Source organism: Coenobita brevimanus, chromosome 97 (genome assembly GCF_032717465.1).
Source record: "Coenobita brevimanus isolate Jiangsu-jjx chromosome 97, ASM3271746v2, whole genome shotgun sequence".
Classification (NCBI taxonomy): domain Eukaryota; kingdom Metazoa; phylum Arthropoda; class Malacostraca; order Decapoda; family Coenobitidae; genus Coenobita; species Coenobita brevimanus.
Genome location: NC_137050.1, coordinates 28,921,087 through 28,928,816, shown reverse-complemented (window position 1 = coordinate 28,928,816; position 7,730 = coordinate 28,921,087).

Here is a 7,730-nt window from a genome sequence, read left to right as displayed (position 1 = left end):
GAGTGGGGGTTGGGTGAGTTTAGGAATGTGGGTGAGGGGTGAGGGTAAGGTCAGGAGTGTGGGTGGGGGAGAGGGTGGGGTCAGGAGTGTGAGCGAGGGGCTGGGGTGAGGTTAGGAGTGTGGGTGGGGGTTGGGGTGAGGATGAGGTGAGGAGTGTGGGTGAGGATGAGGTGAGAAGTGTGGGTGGGGGGGTGATGGTGGGGTCAGGAGTGTGTGGGGGGGCTGGGGTGAGGTTAGGAGTGCAGGTGGGGGTTGGGGTGAATTTAGGAGTGTGGGTGGGGGGCTGAGGTGAGGTTAGGAGGGGGGATGGGTGTTGGGATGAGGTTAAGAGTGTGGGTGGGGACCTGGGATGAAGTTAGGAGTTGGGGGTGAGTGCTGGGGCGAGGGTAGGAGTGTGGATGAGGGGCTAGGGAGAGGTTTCATGTGTGGGTGGGGGGCTGGGGTGAGTTTAGGAGTGTGGGTGGGGGACTGAGGTGAGGTTAGGAGTGGGGGTGGGTGCTGGGGTGAGGTTAGGAGTGGGGGTGGATGCTGGGGTGAGGTTAGGAGTGTGAGTGGGGGGCTGGTGTGAGGTTAGGCGTTGATGGGTAGAAAGACAGTGTATGTGGAGGAAGAATAAGGTAAGGGTTGAGAATGAGGTTACGAATGCGTGGGGAGGAAGACTGGGACTGTGGAGAAAGAATGAGAAATGAGGTGTTGTTGAGGATACGACTGTGGGTGGGGGGGAGAGACTAACGGTGCTGATGGGAAAATATGGGTGGATTTGAGCAGGTGGTAGCGGGAAAGTGAACATAGGGGAATTACTGATACCAAGGGTGAGAGTGACTGGGGAAATTACAGCTAAAAATATTAAGAAAATGCTACGATACCAGGGAAGGTGCGGGTGTGGGGTGGGAGGTTGAAGGGCAAGTATGGCTAAAGGGGTTAAGGAAATGAGGTCGACGGGGTTGGAGAGACAAAGGTTAGGGAGGAAAGAGAACAGAAGTTTAAGAGGGTTCGGGGGAGAGAACTATGAGGTTTGTTGGGGGAATAAAGTTGGAGAGATGGGAAAAGGCAGTTGGAGATAGTTATATATACTAAGGGAACTGAAATGAGTTGGGGTTAGGTAGGTTGGAGGGGGAGAAGGGGGGAGGGGGAAGGGGGAAAGACGGTAAGGGGGTCAAGGTGAAAATCAGGCTAACTTGCTTTCTCTCACGGCGGTTGTCTGTGTGTGCCTAAGAGAAATCACTGTGTGTGTGTGTGTGTGTGTGTGTGTGTGTGTGTGTGTGTGTGTGTGTGTGTGTAGGAAGAGTGAGAAAAATCACTGTTTGTATGGCCATCAGTCGTGATTTAGTCACCATCACCATAGGCAGGCCAGCAATTCGTGTGTGTGTGTGTGTGTGTGTGTGTGTGTGTGTGTGTGTGTGTGTGTGTGTGTGTGTGTGTATATGTGTGTGTGTGTGTGTGTGTGTGTGTGTGTGTGTGTGTGTGTGTGTGTGTGTGTGTGTGTGTGTGTGTGTGTGTGTGTGTGTGTGTGTGTGTGTGTGTGGTAAAAAACGTGACTGGCCAAATTGTAGTAATGTTACTGTTCAGAAATGTAATTATTTCCTGCTTTCATTAAGGATATATACTGTAGGTGACCTGATCAACCCTTTAATGTTTCGCTTGTTTTATGGTCCCTGGGTGTTTGCTAATATCTGATGCGTTCAGTGGCGTAAATAGGTCCATGGAAAGGGGTGGGGGGTCACTGGGGTGAATCCAGGATTTTTGTAAGGGGGGGGGGCGAGTGAAGCGATCCTCTACAACTGGGGGGTCTTGGGGGGCGCTGTATGCCCCCCCCAGGAAATTATTTGAAAATCAAGCATTTTTAGGGGCATTTTTGACGCCTCAGGAGGGATATCTTGCACTAATCTAATATTCAATGGCTAAACAATATAAAGAAGCTTGTGTATCTTGGTTAAAACAAAAATGAGCAGTTTGAAAAATATTTAATTAGGGAATTCTACAGTACCTAATATGTATTAAAAAAAAAAAAAAAAACTGCTAGATCATAATATACAATTATTGATTCTTTCACTCCTGGAAGTTGCAACGTTCATTTTTATATGAAACATTTAAAAAATTACACTAAAACTCGCATTAATGACTAAGACAGAACGAGAGAGAGAGAGAGAGAAACTGTATATGAACATTAAGCAGATTAAACTAGAACTCGCATTAATGAAGTAGAGAGAGAGAGAGAGAGAGAGATTATACTCACTAGAGTCGTGTGAGAGTTGATCATCTGAAATCAAGCAGCCAATTTTTACGGCTGAATTCACTGATTACTTCATCATAATTCAACTCAATATCCTTATGTACAAAAAGTAAGGCTAATCTTTGCCCCGACATGGTGGAGTTCAGATATGACTTCAGATACTTTAAGCAGCGAAATGACCGTTCACTTGTAGCAGTTGTCAACGGAAGTGCTGCAAAGATATGCAACAGTGTTTCAGTGTTAGGATAAGTGACAAATTCATTGCAGACATTCAGAGATGCAACACAGATTCAGATCTAACTTTCTCCTCCCGATTTTTCCATGTGTTTTGCCATCTGCTTCTACGGTTAGTTAGTTACAACCATCATTCTATAACAATAGAATAAGGAAGTTTATAGTTTCCATACCAACCAATTCATGGGGGCCTAAGCCATATGGGCAAATGTTTTGTATAAGTATTTAGATCTGCAGATATGTAGGCCTACTGGGACAAAAGGGGGGAGCCATGGCCGAGTGCCCCCACCCCTATATACGCCACTGGATGTACTGTTTATCATGTTAATGTTTATTATTGCTTGAAATCTTGTATGTGTGACTGGATATTGTGGTCAATACTTACTTACTTACTTACTTACTTACGTGTGTGTGTGTGTGTGTGTGTGTGTGTGTGTGTGTGTGTGTGTGTGTGTGTGTGTGTGTGTGTGTGTGTGTGTGTGTGTGTGTGTGTGTGTGTGTGTGTGTGTGTGTGTGTGTGTGTGTGTGTGTGTGTGTGTGCAAATAATGGGTTGAGTTCGTCTGTGTGCAAGTGTGAGTGGAAGGGGGCTAATTATATTGTGCTGTATATGTATATATAAAACCGAAATAATTTAATAATAATAATAATAATAATAATAACAACAACAACAACAACATTAATCATACATATACTTGTGTGCGCATGTATGTACGTATGCCTGTGTGAGCATGTGTCTGTACAAGCGTATGTGGGAACAATGCCTCATTAAAAGCAGCCTCGGATGTCAACCAACTTTTTCCACCAGCTGGCCTGTCACCCAAAGATAACATAATTAGATTCGGCACAATGCAGGCGTTCGACCCACCCCTAAACATACCCCCTCCCCTTACCCCTCCCCATCATACACATACCTCCCCACCCTCCATTCCCCCTCATCATCTTTCCCTTCCCTCTCGTTCTCCCCTTCCCTCTGTCCAACATTTACCCTTCCGTAGGCTACCACTAATTCCTTTGTCCCCTCCTCCCCACCCGCACAATCCCTCCCCATCTTCATCTTTCTCCCCTCCCCACCCTTAGGTAAAACTCTCCATACCTTCTCCCCATTTCCCTGGACACCTTCTCCCACTTCTCCACCACTCTCCCCAACAAAATCCTCACCTTTCTCCCTCATTATTCTCTTCCCACCCTCCCATAGCATTTCCTTCCCCCACCCCTTCCATTCCCGTACCTTTACCTACAACAAATCCCCTTTCCCCGCTATACTCCCCTATACAATCCTCACCATCATCTTTACACCAACCCCCAACCCTTCCGTACTACCTCCCTTCCCCGCGAAACCTCACCCCCTCATTCCTCCACCACACCCAACCCTGCCCCCTTCCCCTCTCTCCTACCACGTCCTCCATCCCCGTCCCCCTTTTCACCCCCTTCCGCGTCTGATAAGTATGCAAAATATCCATGACGTATTTGTCCACCTGCTGACATAATAACTGCGGTACATAAAAATTAAAAGGGAAATGATGGAGATAACAATGTCACTGAAGCTCACCATTTTATTCTTAGGGCCCTTGTTATGGATACAGTAACAGTTTTAGCACATATTTACGGCAAGTGGGACAAGGGATGATTTATTATTATTATTATTATTATTATTATTATTATTATTACGGAGTGCAGCAGCACTCCGTGAGTAGGAATGGCGCATGTTCAAAATGGCATCCCATACTATGGAATATAGGGGCATTCGCGTGAAAACGGTCGCAAAGCTTATTTCTAAGCTTATGAACTAAAAGACCTTCGCTATTCATTTGCAGAACTACTCGCAAAGTCTTGCTAACCTTCGTAGGAGTCGCAAAATCGAACCGCAAAAATATCGATTTTGTTTTCTTTCTTCTTTATAAGTCTTAACTCGAAAAACAAAAGGCGTACGCGAGCGTACTATACACCAAAACGCTGCCTGTCAAGTGTAGATGTTTCTTTTCATGTTTAGAAAAGCATTCTGGCTACGGTTCGCGAGTTACGGCCAAGCGCATCGCGGTCATCCGAAAGTACGTCATTTTGCGCGATACTGTTTAGCTACAGCTCGCCTACAGTTAAAGAACGTACCAAAACACTTCTTTTTACGGGAAGGCATCCTCGTTTTTGTCTTTCAGTATGCTATACATGTAACAATCCAAACCTAGCACTTGCTTTATGCATAATTATCCGTGCATCCATCCATCATCCAATCCTACATTGCCCTATGAGGGGAGCATAGGAGCCCGGGGCTAGGCAGTTGGTCCTGACATTTAAGATGAGAGTGACCAGCCTCACTCATCCCTGAGTGGCATTACATGAGCAATCAACTCCAACCATCCCTTGGATATAAACCTTCACCGGCTCAATCCGACTGGAGCGCAATAATTACCCACTAAACCACCAGGCGCCCAAATTTGGTTATACGGTTACCACTCAGCGGAGTAAATGGTTTCCTGGTGTACAGGAAACCATTTGGCTTGTCACTCAGTGTAGAGTCACCATAGGCAGAAGGAAGAGGAAAGAATGAAGGAAAGAAAGACAGAAGAGGGAGTGTAAAGTTACCCGTAGGCAGATGGACAAGGAGAGAATGAAAGAAAGGAAGACAGAAGAGGATGGAAGGAAAGAAGGATGGAGGAGGGGAAAGGGTGGACACCCGACAGCAGCACTACATCGAGTGAGTGGATGGTGAGCGCCCCCATCTACCACAAATGCATAATTATACTTCCACAAAAAGATCATAAACTAGAATATAAAAACTTTCTTCTAAAATGATTGTTAAGAAGTAGGGAGGGCAAAAGTGCACAGATAAGAAATGAAAAGCACAGAAACATGAGAGCATTCAGGGTGGGAGCAGATTTGGAGATCAATACCCATTACTACATTCCACCAGCTAAAAGTCTGTGGCTAAAGTGTGGAATGTAGCGATGGGTATAGATCTCCAAAGCTCCTCCCATCCTCAATGCTCTCTTGTTTGTGTGCTTTTTTCATCTCTTATCCGTGCACTTTTGCCATTCTTACTTCTTAATTATTTCAGAAAAAAAAACTTTTCTAGTATTTATTATTATTATTATTATTATTAGTGGCTACTTCGACCGAGTAATTACGGCGCTTCAATCGGATTGAGCCGGTGAAGGTTTATATCCACGATGTGGTTGGGGTTTATTGCTCACGTAATGCCACTCAGGGATGAGTAAGACTGGTCACTCTCATCTTTAATGTCAGGACCAAGTTGCCTAGCCCCGGGATCCTACGTTCTTCATGGGGCAATGTAGGATTGGTTGATGAATGAATGAAAAATATATAAATATTATCACTGTCATTATTATGGCTATTATTACCGGTCTTATAAGTATAAGATGTACTGTAGCTTCAACTACTTTTACAACTGCATCCATTAACACCTGCATTATTATACTATTAAAAACTTCCCTCTTGCTGTATACATTAATTTTCTTATCTTTTCCTAACCAACACCACCATTATCAGCAACACTTCCACAATATCACATTTATCATTATACCTCATCAGGATCGAATCACCCTCCTCCCGACTATCACCACACCTATCACCACGCTCATCAGTCAACAAAATCACCACAATCCTCTGACACCATTACTACTACATCCACCCCATCACACCATAAAACCATTACCACCATAACCACCAACTCACTTCAACACCATCACAACCACCATCACCACAAACACAATCATCACACTATCACCACCACCATTACATACTATCACCACCACCACAAACACCACCATCACATACTATCACCACCACCACAAACACCAACACCACCATCACCACAAACACCAACACCACCATCACACACTATCATTACCACCACAAACACCACCATCACACACTCTACACAAACTATCACTACCACCACAAACACCACCATCACACTCTACACAAACTTTCATCACTACCACAAACAGCACCATCACACACTATCACCACCACCACAAACAGCACCATCACATACTATCACCACCACCACAAACACCACCATCACATACTATCACCACCACCACAAACACCACCATCACATACTATCACCACCACCACAAACACCATCACATACTATCACCACCACCACAAACACCACCATCACATACTATCACCACCACCACAAACACCACCATCACATACTATCACCACCACCACAAACACCACCATCACATACTATCACCACCACCACAAACACCACCATCACATACTATCACCACCACCACAAACACCACCATCACATACTATCACCACCACCACAAACACCACCATCACACACTCTACACAAACTATCACCACCACCACAAACACAACCATCATCATCACCACAAACACCACCATCACACACTCTACACAAACTATCACCACCACCACAAACACCACCATCACACTCTACACAAACTATCATCACTACCACAAACAGCACCATCACACACTATCACCACCACCACAAACACCACCATCACACAATATCACTACCACCACAAACACCACCATCATACAGTATCACCACAACCACAAACAGCACCATCACACACTCTACACAAACTATCACCACCACCACAAACATCATCACACTCTACACAAACTATCATCACTACCACAACCACCACCATCACACACTATCACCACCACCACAAACAGCACCATCACACACTATCACCACCACCACAAACTGCATCATCATACACATCACCACCACCACAACCACCACCATCATACAGATCACCACCACAACCACCACCACCATCACACACTATCACCACCACCACAAACACCACCATCACATACTATCACCACCACCACAAACACCACCATCACACACTATCACCACCACCACTCACTATCATCACCACCACAAACACCACCATCACACATTATCAACTCCACCACAAACACCACCATCACACACTATCACCACCACCACAAACACCACCATCACTCACTATCATCACCACCACAAACACCACCATCACACATTATCACCACCACCACAAACACCACCATCACTCACTATCATCACCACCACAAACACCTCCATCACACATTATCACCACCACCACAAACACCACCATCACACATTATCACCACCACCACAAACACCACCATCACCACAAACAACACCATCACCACAAACACCACCATCACACACTATCACCACCACCACAAGCACCATCATCACACACTTTACACAAATTATCCACCACAAATACCCCCATCACACAC